The 13,640-nt window shown below is 52.2% G+C and overlaps 1 long non-coding RNA gene across 1 annotated transcript; it reads left to right on the top strand.

Moving 5' to 3' along the window:
* Positions 1-11,931: 11,931 nt before the first annotated feature.
* Positions 11,932-13,289, top strand: LOC127029285 (uncharacterized). Its single transcript, XR_007768169.1, has 3 exons — positions 11,932-12,083; positions 12,355-12,595; positions 13,231-13,289. It is a non-coding gene; the product is annotated as an uncharacterized LOC127029285 (long non-coding RNA).
* The last annotated feature ends 351 nt before the right edge of the window (positions 13,290-13,640 follow it).

The raw sequence follows: 13,640 nt of genomic DNA, 5'->3' as shown, positions 1-13,640 counted from the left end.
AAGCCTCCTTTCAAGGGTCCAAATCCCCCTTTTTAAGGTCCCAACCCTCCTTTTACGCTGCCAAGCCCATTTTTAGAGCCCCAAGCCTCATTTCTAGGGCCCCAACCCTCATCTGGAGAGTCCAAAGCCTCATTTGGAGGGTCTCGGGTCTCATTTGGAGGGTCTAAAGACTCATTTTTTGTTTCCAGAGACCCATTTGGAGGGTCTGAGTGTGCATTTTTAGGGCCTAACCCCTCATTTTTATGCTCCACAGTTTTAGGGCGCAGAGCTTCGTTTTTCAGGTCCGAAGGACATTTTTGAGGATCCACACCTTAATTGGAAGGCCCAAAGCCTCCCGGAAGGGCTCAAAACCCCACTTGCAGGGTAAACCCCTCATTTCTTGCGTCCAAAGTCTCCGTTTTCAGGTCCAAACCTGATTACAGAGCCCAAATTCTCTTTTTCAGGGCCCACAGCCTCATTTTTAGGAGCCAACCCCTCATTTCATGGTCCAAATGCTCATTTTAAGGGCCCAGAGGCTCATTTTTAGGGCCCAAACCCACATTTTAGGGCCCAAACCCACATTTTAGGGCCCAGAGCCTCACTTTTAGGGATCAAAGCCTCATTTGGATGCTCCAAAGGCGCCGTTTCAGTTTGCAAAGTCTCCTTTGTAGAGTCCAAAGCCCCATTTTCACTGTCCAAAGCCTCATTTTTAGGGTCCAAACCCCTCTTGGAGGGCCCACAGCCTCATCTTTAGGGCCCAAAGCCTCATTTTTAGGTTACCAAAGCCTCATTTGTAAGTTCCAGAGCCCCTTTTAAGGTTCCAAGCCTCATTGTGAGGGCCCAGCGCGTCATGTTTAAGGCCCCAAGTCTGACTTTGGAAGATCCAGAGCCTCACTTTGAGAGGCCAAAGCCGCCTTTCTAGAGTCCAAAGCCTCATTTCTTGGCCCAAACCCTCCTTTTCAGCTTCCAAAGCCTCCTCTTCCGGGACCAAAGCCTCCTTTTCAGGATTCCGTCCGCAATTTGGAGGGCCCAAAGCCTCCTTGTGAGCCTCCAAAGACCCATTTTTAGGGAGCAAAGCCTTCGGTTTTGGGACCGAAGCATCGTTTGAGGGCACAAAAGCTCACTTCAGGGTTCAAAGCCTCCTTTTCATTTCCAAAGCCCCATTTTGAGGGCCCAAAGCCTCCTTTTGAACGCCCATCCTCTCTGTTCCAGCTCTAAGGCTCCACTGGCGTGCCCAAAGCCCTATATTGGGGACCAAAGCGTCATTGCTTGGGGCCACAGAGCAACCAAGAGGGTCCCCTCCTTTGCAGGGTCCAAAGGGTCCTTTGGAGCATCTCGCCCACCCTTTTTAGTGCCCAGAGCCTCCTTTTCAGGGCCAAAATCCTCCTTTCTAGGCTCCCAACTTGGCTTTTAGTACCCATAGCCTTTTTGAGGGCCCCCAGTTTCCTGCCGAGGGTCCAAACCCTCCTTTTTCAGGCAGAAAGCCTCTTTTCAGGGTCCAAAGCTACATTGAGAGCCTCCTAAGCCTCATTTGTCCTTTCCAAAGTCTTAGTTTGGGCTTCCAGAGCCTCATTTTCGGCTCCAGAGCCTCATTTTTAGGGTCCAAGGGCTCAGTTGGAGGTTGCAAAGCTTCATTTTCAGGGTCCAAAGCGTCGTTTTTAGGATCCAGCCAGGCATTCGAGGGTCCAAGCCGCATCTTGAGAGTCCAAACCCTCCTTTGGAGGGTCCAAAGCCCGCTTTTAGAGCTCAAGCCTCAGTTTTAGGTCCCAAAGCCTCCTTTTTAGGGTCCAAAGCTTTGATTCTAGGGTTGAAAGCCTCATTTTTGTGGTCCAAAGCCTCATTTTAGGGTCCAAACTCCTCACTTAGGGCTCAAAGCCTCATTTTCTTCATGTCCAAAGCCTCATTTTGAGCGCCCAAAGCCCCATTTTGAGGGCCCAGAGCCCTGTTTTTAGGGCCAAAATCCTCCTTTTTAGGGTCCAAGCCTGTCTTTTAGTACCCAGAGCCTTTTTTTAGGACCCCCAGTTTCATTCTGAGGGTCCAAGCCCTCATTGTTAGGGTTCAAAGCCTCATTTCTAAGTTACAAGGTTGAAGCTTTTCAGGTTCAAAGACTCAGTTTAAGGGCCCAGAGCGTCATTTTTAAGGCCCCAAGTTGGAGTTTGAAGCCTCATTTTAGGCTCCAGAGCCTCATTTTTATGCTCCAGAGGCTCAGTTGGAGTTTGCAAAGCCTCATTTTCAAGATCCAAAGCATCATTTTTAGGATCCAGCCAGGCATTTTGAGGGTCCAAGCCGCATCTTGAGAGTCCAAACCCTCCTTTGGACTGTTTTTAGAAACTCCTGTGCCTCATTTGAAAGTCCAAAGGCTCCACTTCCGGGTCCACAACCTTGTTTCTTGTTTCGAAACTCCAGTTTTGAGGCTCCAGACCTGGTTTTGAGGGCCCAATGCCTCATTTTCAGAGTCCAAAGAATCATTTTTACAATCCAGCCCTTTATTTTTAGGGTCCCGAAGCCTCCTTTCAAGGGTCCAAATCCCCTTTTTAAGGTCCCAACCCTCCTTTTACGCTGCCAAGCCCATTTTTAGAGCCCCAAGCCTCATTTCTAGGGCCCCAACCCTCATCTGGAGAGTCCAAAGCCTCATTTGGAGGGTCTCGGGTCTCATTTGGAGGGTCTAAAGACTCATTTTTTGTTTCCAGAGACCCATTTGGAGGGTCTGAGTGTGCATTTTTAGGGCCTAACCCCTCATTTTTATGCTCCACAGTTTTAGGGCGCAGAGCTTCGTTTTTCAGGTCCGAAGGACATTTTTGAGGATCCACACCTTAATTGGAAGGCCCAAAGCCTCCCGGAAGGGCTCAAAACCCCACTTGCAGGGTAAACCCCTCATTTCTTGCGTCCAAAGTCTCCGTTTTCAGGTCCAAACCTGATTACAGAGCCCAAATTCTCTTTTTCAGGGCCCACAGCCTCATTTTTAGGAGCCAACCCCTCATTTCATGGTCCAAATGCTCATTTTAAGGGCCCAGAGGCTCATTTTTAGGGCCCAAACCCACATTTTAGGGCCCAAACCCACATTTTAGGGCCCAGAGCCTCACTTTTAGGGATCAAAGCCTCATTTGGATGCTCCAAAGGCGCCGTTTCAGTTTGCAAAGTCTCCTTTGTAGAGTCCAAAGCCCCATTTTCACTGTCCAAAGCCTCATTTTTAGGGTCCAAACCCCTCTTGGAGGGCCCACAGCCTCATCTTTAGGGCCCAAAGCCTCATTTTTAGGTTACCAAAGCCTCATTTGTAAGTTCCAGAGCCCCTTTTAAGGTTCCAAGCCTCATTGTGAGGGCCCAGCGCGTCATGTTTAAGGCCCCAAGTCTGACTTTGGAAGATCCAGAGCCTCACTTTGAGAGGCCAAAGCCGCCTTTCTAGAGTCCAAAGCCTCATTTCTTGGCCCAAACCCTCCTTTTCAGCTTCCAAAGCCTCCTCTTCCGGGACCAAAGCCTCCTTTTCAGGATTCCGTCCGCAATTTGGAGGGCCCAAAGCCTCCTTGTGAGCCTCCAAAGACCCATTTTTAGGGAGCAAAGCCTTCGGTTTTGGGACCGAAGCATCGTTTGAGGGCACAAAAGCTCACTTCAGGGTTCAAAGCCTCCTTTTCATTTCCAAAGCCCCATTTTGAGGGCCCAAAGCCTCCTTTTGAACGCCCATCCTCTCTGTTCCAGCTCTAAGGCTCCACTGGCGTGCCCAAAGCCCTATATTGGGGACCAAAGCGTCATTGCTTGGGGCCACAGAGCAACCAAGAGGGTCCCCTCCTTTGCAGGGTCCAAAGGGTCCTTTGGAGCATCTCGCCCACCCTTTTTAGTGCCCAGAGCCTCCTTTTCAGGGCCAAAATCCTCCTTTCTAGGCTCCCAACTTGGCTTTTAGTACCCATAGCCTTTTTGAGGGCCCCCAGTTTCCTGCCGAGGGTCCAAACCCTCCTTTTTCAGGCAGAAAGCCTCTTTTCAGGGTCCAAAGCTACATTGAGAGCCTCCTAAGCCTCATTTGTCCTTTCCAAAGTCTTAGTTTGGGCTTCCAGAGCCTCATTTTCGGCTCCAGAGCCTCATTTTTAGGGTCCAAGGGCTCAGTTGGAGGTTGCAAAGCTTCATTTTCAGGGTCCAAAGCGTCGTTTTTAGGATCCAGCCAGGCATTCCGAGGGTCCAAGCCGCATCTTGAGAGTCCAAACCCTCCTTTGGAGGGTCCAAAGCCCGCTTTTAGAGCTCAAGCCTCAGTTTTAGGTCCCAAAGCCTCCTTTTTAGGGTCCAAAGCTTTGATTCTAGGGTTGAAAGCCTCATTTTTGTGGTCCAAAGCCTCATTTTAGGGTCCAAACTCCTCACTTAGGGCTCAAAGCCTCATTTTCTTCATGTCCAAAGCCTCATTTTGAGCGCCCAAAGCCCCATTTTGAGGGCCCAGAGCCCTGTTTTTAGGGCCAAAATCCTCCTTTTTAGGGTCCAAGCCTGTCTTTTAGTACCCAGAGCCTTTTTTTAGGACCCCCAGTTTCATTCTGAGGGTCCAAGCCCTCATTGTTAGGGTTCAAAGCCTCATTTCTAAGTTACAAGGTTGAAGCTTTTCAGGTTCAAAGACTCAGTTTAAGGGCCCAGAGCGTCATTTTTAAGGCCCCAAGTTGGAGTTTGAAGCCTCATTTTAGGCTCCAGAGCCTCATTTTTATGCTCCAGAGGCTCAGTTGGAGTTTGCAAAGCCTCATTTTCAAGATCCAAAGCATCATTTTTAGGATCCAGCCAGGCATTTTGAGGGTCCAAGCCGCATCTTGAGAGTCCAAACCCTCCTTTGGACTGTTTTTAGAAACTCCTGTGCCTCATTTGAAAGTCCAAAGGCTCCACTTCCGGGTCCACAACCTTGTTTCTTGTTTCGAAACTCCAGTTTTGAGGCTCCAGACCTGGTTTTGAGGGCCCAATGCCTCATTTTCAGAGTCCAAAGAATCATTTTTACAATCCAGCCCTTTATTTTTAGGGTCCCGAAGCCTCCTTTCAAGGGTCCAAATCCCCCTTTTTAAGGTCCCAACCCTCCTTTTACGCTGCCAAGCCCATTTTTAGAGCCCCAAGCCTCATTTCTAGGGCCCCAACCCTCATCTGGAGAGTCCAAAGCCTCATTTGGAGGGTCTCGGGTCTCATTTGGAGGGTCTAAAGACTCATTTTTTGTTTCCAGAGACCCATTTGGAGGGTCTGAGTGTGCATTTTTAGGGCCTAACCCCTCATTTTTATGCTCCACAGTTTTAGGGCGCAGAGCTTCGTTTTTCAGGTCCGAAGGACATTTTTGAGGATCCACACCTTAATTGGAAGGCCCAAAGCCTCCCGGAAGGGCTCAAAACCCCACTTGCAGGGTAAACCCCTCATTTCTTGCGTCCAAAGTCTCCGTTTTCAGGTCCAAACCTGATTACAGAGCCCAAATTCTCTTTTTCAGGGCCCACAGCCTCATTTTTAGGAGCCAACCCCTCATTTCATGGTCCAAATGCTCATTTTAAGGGCCCAGAGGCTCATTTTTAGGGCCCAAACCCACATTTTAGGGCCAACCCATTTTAGGGCCAAGCCTCACTTTTAGGGATCAAAGCCTCATTTGGATGCTCCAAAGGCGCCGTTTCAGTTTGCAAAGTCTCCTTTGTAGAGTCCAAAGCCCCATTTTCACTGTCCAAAGCCTCATTTTTAGGGTCCAAACCCCTCTTGGAGGGCCCACATCCTCATCTTCAGGGCCCAAAGCCTCATTTTTAGGTTACCAAAGCCTCATTTGTAAGTTCCAGAGCCCCTTTTAAGGTTCCAAGCCTCATTGTGAGGGCCCAGCGCGTCATGTTTAAGGCCCCAAGTCTGACTTTGGAAGATCCAGAGCCTCACTTTGAGAGGCCAAAGCCGCCTTTCTAGAGTCCAAAGCCTCATTTCTTGGCCCAAACCCTCCTTTTCAGCTTCCAAAGCCTCCTCTTCCGGGACCAAAGCCTCCTTTTCAGGATTCCGTCCGCAATTTGGAGGGCCCAAAGCCTCCTTGTGAGCCTCCAAAGACCCATTTTTAGGGAGCAAAGCCTTCGGTTTTGGGACCGAAGCATCGTTTGAGGGCACAAAAGCTCACTTCAGGGTTCAAAGCCTCCTTTTCATTTCCAAAGCCCCATTTTGAGGGCCCAAAGCCTCCTTTTGAACGCCCATCCTCTCTGTTCCAGCTCTAAGGCTCCACTGGCGTGCCCAAAGCCCTATATTGGGGACCAAAGCGTCATTGCTTGGGGCCACAGAGCAACCAAGAGGGTCCCCTCCTTTGCAGGGTCCAAAGGGTCCTTTGGAGCATCTCGCCCACCCTTTTTAGTGCCCAGAGCCTCCTTTTCAGGGCCAAAATCCTCCTTTCTAGGCTCCCAACTTGGCTTTTAGTACCCATAGCCTTTTTGAGGGCCCCCAGTTTCCTGCCGAGGGTCCAAACCCTCCTTTTTCAGGCAGAAAGCCTCTTTTCAGGGTCCAAAGCTACATTGAGAGCCTCCTAAGCCTCATTTGTCCTTTCCAAAGTCTTAGTTTGGGCTTCCAGAGCCTCATTTTCGGCTCCAGAGCCTCATTTTTAGGGTCCAAGGGCTCAGTTGGAGGTTGCAAAGCTTCATTTTCAGGGTCCAAAGCGTCATTTTTAGGATCCAGCCAGGCATTCCGAGGGTCCAAGCCGCATCTTGAGAGTCCAAACCCTCCTTTGGAGGGTCCAAAGCCCGCTTTTAGAGCTCAAGCCTCAGTTTTAGGTCCCAAAGCCTCCTTTTAGGGTCCAAAGCTTTGATTCTAGGGTTGAAAGCCTCATTTTTGTGGTCCAAAGCCTCATTTTAGGGTCCAAACTCCTCACTTAGGGCTCAAAGCCTCATTTTCTTCATGTCCAAAGCTCATTTTGAGCGCCCAAAGCCCCATTTTGAGGGCCCAGAGCCCTGTTTTTAGGGCCAAAATCCTCCTTTTTAGGGTCCAAGCCTGTCTTTTAGTACCCAGAGCCTTTTTTTAGGACCCCCAGTTTCATTCTGAGGGTCCAAGCCCTCATTGTTAGGGTTCAAAGCCTCATTTCTAAGTTACAAGGTTGAAGCTTTTCAGGTTCAAAGACTCAGTTTAAGGGCCCAGAGCGTCATTTTTAAGGCCCCAAGTTGGAGTTTGAAGCCTCATTTTAGGCTCCAGAGCCTCATTTTTATGCTCCAGAGGCTCAGTTGGAGTTTGCAAAGCCTCATTTTCAAGATCCAAAGCATCATTTTTAGGATCCAGCCAGGCATTTTGAGGGTCCAAGCCGCATCTTGAGAGTCCAAACCCTCCTTTGGACTGTTTTTAGAAACTCCTGTGCCTCATTTGAAAGTCCAAAGGCTCCACTTCCGGGTCCACAACCTTGTTTCTTGTTTCGAAACTCCAGTTTTGAGGCTCCAGACCTGGTTTTGAGGGCCCAATGCCTCATTTTCAGAGTCCAAAGAATCATTTTTACAATCCAGCCCTTTATTTTTAGGGTCCCGAAGCCTCCTTTCAAGGGTCCAAATCCCCCTTTTTAAGGTCCCAACCCTCCTTTTACGCTGCCAAGCCCATTTTTAGAGCCCCAAGCCTCATTTCTAGGGCCCCAACCCTCATCTGGAGAGTCCAAAGCCTCATTTGGAGGGTCTCGGGTCTCATTTGGAGGGTCTAAAGACTCATTTTTTGTTTCCAGAGACCCATTTGGAGGGTCTGAGTGTGCATTTTTAGGGCCTAACCCCTCATTTTTATGCTCCACAGTTTTAGGGCGCAGAGCTTCGTTTTTCAGGTCCGAAGGACATTTTTGAGGATCCACACCTTAATTGGAAGGCCCAAAGCCTCCCGGAAGGGCTCAAAACCCCACTTGCAGGGTAAACCCCTCATTTCTTGCGTCCAAAGTCTCCGTTTTCAGGTCCAAACCTGATTACAGAGCCCAAATTCTCTTTTTCAGGGCCCACAGCCTCATTTTTAGGAGCCAACCCCTCATTTCATGGTCCAAATGCTCATTTTAAGGGCCCAGAGGCTCATTTTTAGGGCCCAAACCCACATTTTAGGGCCCAAACCCACATTTTAGGGCCCAGAGCCTCACTTTTAGGGATCAAAGCCTCATTTGGATGCTCCAAAGGCGCCGTTTCAGTTTGCAAAGTCTCCTTTGTAGAGTCCAAAGCCCCATTTTCACTGTCCAAAGCCTCATTTTTAGGGTCCAAACCCCTCTTGGAGGGCCCACAGCCTCATCTTCAGGGCCCAAAGCCTCATTTTTAGGTTACCAAAGCCTCATTTGTAAGTTCCAGAGCCCCTTTTAAGGTTCCAAGCCTCATTGTGAGGGCCCAGCGCGTCATGTTTAAGGCCCCAAGTCTGACTTTGGAAGATCCAGAGCCTCACTTTGAGAGGCCAAAGCCGCCTTTCTAGAGTCCAAAGCCTCATTTCTTGGCCCAAACCCTCCTTTTCAGCTTCCAAAGCCTCCTCTTCCGGGACCAAAGCCTCCTTTTCAGGATTCCGTCCGCAATTTGGAGGGCCCAAAGCCTCCTTGTGAGCCTCCAAAGACCCATTTTTAGGGAGCAAAGCCTTCGGTTTTGGGACCGAAGCATCGTTTGAGGGCACAAAAGCTCACTTCAGGGTTCAAAGCCTCCTTTTCATTTCCAAAGCCCCATTTTGAGGGCCCAAAGCCTCCTTTTGAACGCCCATCCTCTCTGTTCCAGCTCTAAGGCTCCACTGGCGTGCCCAAAGCCCTATATTGGGGACCAAAGCGTCATTGCTTGGGGCCACAGAGCAACCAAGAGGGTCCCCTCCTTTGCAGGGTCCAAAGGGTCCTTTGGAGCATCTCGCCCACCCTTTTTAGTGCCCAGAGCCTCCTTTTCAGGGCCAAAATCCTCCTTTCTAGGCTCCCAACTTGGCTTTTAGTACCCATAGCCTTTTTGAGGGCCCCCAGTTTCCTGCCGAGGGTCCAAACCCTCCTTTTTCAGGCAGAAAGCCTCTTTTCAGGGTCCAAAGCTACATTGAGAGCCTCCTAAGCCTCATTTGTCCTTTCCAAAGTCTTAGTTTGGGCTTCCAGAGCCTCATTTTCGGCTCCAGAGCCTCATTTTTAGGGTCCAAGGGCTCAGTTGGAGGTTGCAAAGCTTCATTTTCAGGGTCCAAAGCGTCGTTTTTAGGATCCAGCCAGGCATTCGAGGGTCCAAGCCGCATCTTGAGAGTCCAAACCCTCCTTTGGAGGGTCCAAAGCCCGCTTTTAGAGCTCAAGCCTCAGTTTTAGGTCCCAAAGCCTCCTTTTAGGGTCCAAAGCTTTGATTCTAGGGTTGAAAGCCTCATTTTTGTGGTCCAAAGCCTCATTTTAGGGTCCAAACTCCTCACTTAGGGCTCAAAGCCTCATTTTCTTCATGTCCAAAGCTCATTTTGAGCGCCCAAAGCCCCATTTTGAGGGCCCAGAGCCCTGTTTTTAGGGCCAAAATCCTCCTTTTTAGGGTCCAAGCCTGTCTTTTAGTACCCAGAGCCTTTTTTTAGGACCCCCAGTTTCATTCTGAGGGTCCAAGCCCTCATTGTTAGGGTTCAAAGCCTCATTTCTAAGTTACAAGGTTGAAGCTTTTCAGGTTCAAAGACTCAGTTTAAGGGCCCAGAGCGTCATTTTTAAGGCCCCAAGTTGGAGTTTGAAGCCTCATTTTAGGCTCCAGAGCCTCATTTTTAGGCTCCAGAGGCTCAGTTGGAGTTTGCAAAGCCTCATTTTCAAGATCCAAAGCATCATTTTTAGGATCCAGCCAGGCATTTTGAGGGTCCAAGCCGCATCTTGAGAGTCCAAACCCTCCTTTGGACTGTTTTTAGAAACTCCTGTGCCTCATTTGAAAGTCCAAAGGCTCCACTTCCGGGTCCACAACCTTGTTTCTTGTTTCGAAACTCCAGTTTTGAGGCTCCAGACCTGGTTTTGAGGGCCCAATGCCTCATTTTCAGAGTCCAAAGAATCATTTTTACAATCCAGCCCTTTATTTTTAGGGTCCCGAAGCCTCCTTTCAAGGGTCCAAATCCCCCTTTTTAAGGTCCCAACCCTCCTTTTACGCTGCCAAGCCCATTTTTAGAGCCCCAAGCCTCATTTCTAGGGCCCCAACCCTCATCTGGAGAGTCCAAAGCCTCATTTGGAGGGTCTCGGGTCTCATTTGGAGGGTCTAAAGACTCATTTTTTGTTTCCAGAGACCCATTTGGAGGGTCTGAGTGTGCATTTTTAGGGCCTAACCCCTCATTTTTATGCTCCACAGTTTTAGGGCGCAGAGCTTCGTTTTTCAGGTCCGAAGGACATTTTTGAGGATCCACACCTTAATTGGAAGGCCCAAAGCCTCCCGGAAGGGCTCAAAACCCCACTTGCAGGGTAAACCCCTCATTTCTTGCGTCCAAAGTCTCCGTTTTCAGGTCCAAACCTGATTACAGAGCCCAAATTCTCTTTTTCAGGGCCCACAGCCTCATTTTTAGGAGCCAACCCCTCATTTCATGGTCCAAATGCTCATTTTAAGGGCCCAGAGGCTCATTTTTAGGGCCCAAACCCACATTTTAGGCCAAACCCATTTTAGGGCCCAGAGCCTCACTTTTAGGGATCAAAGCCTCATTTGGATGCTCCAAAGGCGCCGTTTCAGTTTGCAAAGTCTCCTTTGTAGAGTCCAAAGCCCCATTTTCACTGTCCAAAGCCTCATTTTTAGGGTCCAAACCCCTCTTGGAGGGCCCACAGCCTCATCTTCAGGGCCCAAAGCCTCATTTTTAGGTTACCAAAGCCTCATTTGTAAGTTCCAGAGCCCCTTTTAAGGTTCCAAGCCTCATTGTGAGGGCCCAGCGCGTCATGTTTAAGGCCCCAAGTCTGACTTTGGAAGATCCAGAGCCTCACTTTGAGAGGCCAAAGCCGCCTTTCTAGAGTCCAAAGCCTCATTTCTTGGCCCAAACCCTCCTTTTCAGCTTCCAAAGCCTCCTCTTCCGGGACCAAAGCCTCCTTTTCAGGATTCCGTCCGCAATTTGGAGGGCCCAAAGCCTCCTTGTGAGCCTCCAAAGACCCATTTTTAGGGAGCAAAGCCTTCGGTTTTGGGACCGAAGCATCGTTTGAGGGCACAAAAGCTCACTTCAGGGTTCAAAGCCTCCTTTTCATTTCCAAAGCCCCATTTTGAGGGCCCAAAGCCTCCTTTTGAACGCCCATCCTCTCTGTTCCAGCTCTAAGGCTCCACTGGCGTGCCCAAAGCCCTATATTGGGGACCAAAGCGTCATTGCTTGGGGCCACAGAGCAACCGAGAGGGTCCCCTCCTTTGCAGGGTCCAAAGGGTCCTTTGGAGCATCTCGCCCATCCTTTTCAGTGCCCAGAGCCTCAGGTTTAGGGCCGAAATCCTCATTTTTAGGGTCCAAACCCGTCTTTTATGACCCATAGCCTGTTTTAGGGCGCACAGTTCCATGTTGAGGGTCTAAAGCGTAAAGGCGGAGCTAGTCGCCCGGCAACGTCTGCCCAGTAGTCTGTGGGGAGTCAGTGGACCCAGGGCAGTCAATCGCATTTGAGGAGGTGGGGGCTAGGCACACGATTGATATGGAAGCAACCAATCAGGCTTTGAGTCCTGCAGGACAGGTGGCAGGATTCAAAAAAGCTGGGCATCATGTGAGGGCGGGGCATGCTGGCTCCACCAACCACAGCTGGCAGGAGAGCAGCATGTGGGTGACTGATAAACTAACTGACCCATTATTTGATGGGAGGAGGAAGGGAGAAATCCCAGGCAGCCAATGAGAGAAAACATCACCTCAGGGAAGGGCAGGCCCCAAACCAGGCCAGAGTGACAGCCTAGGGGACCAATCCGAGGCAGCATCACCTCAGGGGAGGACTCTGAGAGCCCTCCCCACCTATGCCAGTGAAGACCGATGTGAGAAGGCGGTGGGCTCTGCCGGCAGCCAGGCCAGGCTTCGACATGGCGCGCGTGGGGCCTGCCCCAGGCCGAGCAGCCCCCGGCCCAGGGCCTCTCTTCCCCCTTCCACACCTCCCCCCTCTCTCCCCTCCGCCATGTTCTGGAACCCCCATCTCCATGGGAGCCACCGCCTCACAGAGAGTCAGTATCCCATGGCCGGGCCACTAGACAGCAGCCATGGACCACCAGGCTTCTCACCACCATCACCACTGGCATCCGACTGGCGGTGACGAGGATGTGACGGTGAGGCCGCTGGGATGGCGGTGGGGTGGACGAGGATGGGTGGGGGGTGATGCTTGCCGTGGGTCTGCCTGTCATCACCTCCAGGCGGTGTGCGACAGCGAGGCCGCCTGGTGCCACCTCTGCACCCCTCTCCCCCCCGCCACTGCCAGCGCCCGGCCCTGCAAGAAGGCCACCATCCTCAACTGGGAGTCCCCGCCATTGCCAAGGGAGGAGGGGGTGGTGGCACTTTGTCCCCCAGCCGGTGACAATGTCCCTGCTTCCCCCCCTGCAGACACCAAGGGGCTGTACCTGCAGAGCCTGGGCCGCTGCCGGCAGTGAGCGCTGATGGCCTCCATCCTGTCTCCCCCCTCTCACGGCTACCGCAAGCTGGTGACTGCCCAGCAGCACCTCTTCCTCCTGGATTACAGCAGGACCCTAGCACATCTTCCGCATCAGCTTCCCTGCCTCCATCTGCTTCCGACAGGTGGTCGTCACCAGCCCGGAGGTGATGTGGATCCTTCTGCTGCTCAGAGGTTTGCGGGGGGACACTGAGGGGATGGGGAGAGCACCTTGAGGTGGGGGTGACACTGGAGGGGACACACACACTCCAAACTCAGCCCTCTGACCCCCCCCATTTTTGAAGGCAGAGGGGAGGCAGGTGTACAACCTGCGACTGACCCTATGCCTGACCTGGGTGTCATCCCTGTAGGTGCCATGTCCCCGTCGCTGTCCCCACAGGTGTCCTGTCCCCACCAGTGTCCCCATCCCTGTCTCTGTCCCTGCAGGTGTCTTGTGCCCCTCCCTGTCCCCACAGTGGCCCTGTGCCCATCCCTGTCCCCATGGTCACCCCCACGGGTGCCCTGCCCCCACAGTGGCCCTGTGCCCACTGGGGCCCTGTCCTCATCCTGTCCCAACCTCTGTCCCTTCCTGTCCCCGTCATCTGGTGCGGCCTCAAGCACTCGCAGGTGCTGATGCGGGACGGGACCCTGCTGGGCTGCGGCTGCGGGGTCGGTGGCTGCCTGCTGGGCTGGCCCCGTGGCAGCGTCACCTTCATCCGCCTCTCGTCGCGGTGAGGCTGGGGGACACCGGAGACCCCCACGGGGACCCTGCCGGGGGCCGGGGAGGGGCACCCAGGCACCCCCTCACCCCTCTGCCCCCTCTCTCCCAGGTCCCCCACTGGGTCAGCGGCCTCAGCACCTCCTGCCGTTGCCTCTTCCTCCGCTGCGGCCACGACGTCGAGGGGCCGCAGCTCTGCCGGCGGGCATGGCGGGGGTAGGAGCAGCAGTGATGGAGGCGGCGCTGGAGGATGCGCCAGAAGTTGATGAAGTAAAGGCGGGGCTGTTCCACTGGGCCGTGAGGCAGCGTTAGAGGAGTCGTACCGGCACGGAGCTACTGCGACCCCCTCAGCCCTCCCCCAGAACAGATGGTCGTCACCGGCACGGAGGCGACGTGGACACTTCTGCTGCTCACAGGTTTGGAGGGAGAATGGGAGACACACACCCCTCAAATTCAGCCCCCTGTCCCCCCATTGTTAAACGCAGAGGGGGAGCAGGTGTACAGCCTGCGGCTGGATGGGCC

This window comes from Gymnogyps californianus, unplaced genomic scaffold (assembly GCF_018139145.2).
Source record: "Gymnogyps californianus isolate 813 unplaced genomic scaffold, ASM1813914v2 HiC_scaffold_93, whole genome shotgun sequence".
NCBI classification, from domain to species: domain Eukaryota; kingdom Metazoa; phylum Chordata; class Aves; order Accipitriformes; family Cathartidae; genus Gymnogyps; species Gymnogyps californianus.
This window is presented reverse-complemented; position numbering and strand designations above follow the sequence as displayed.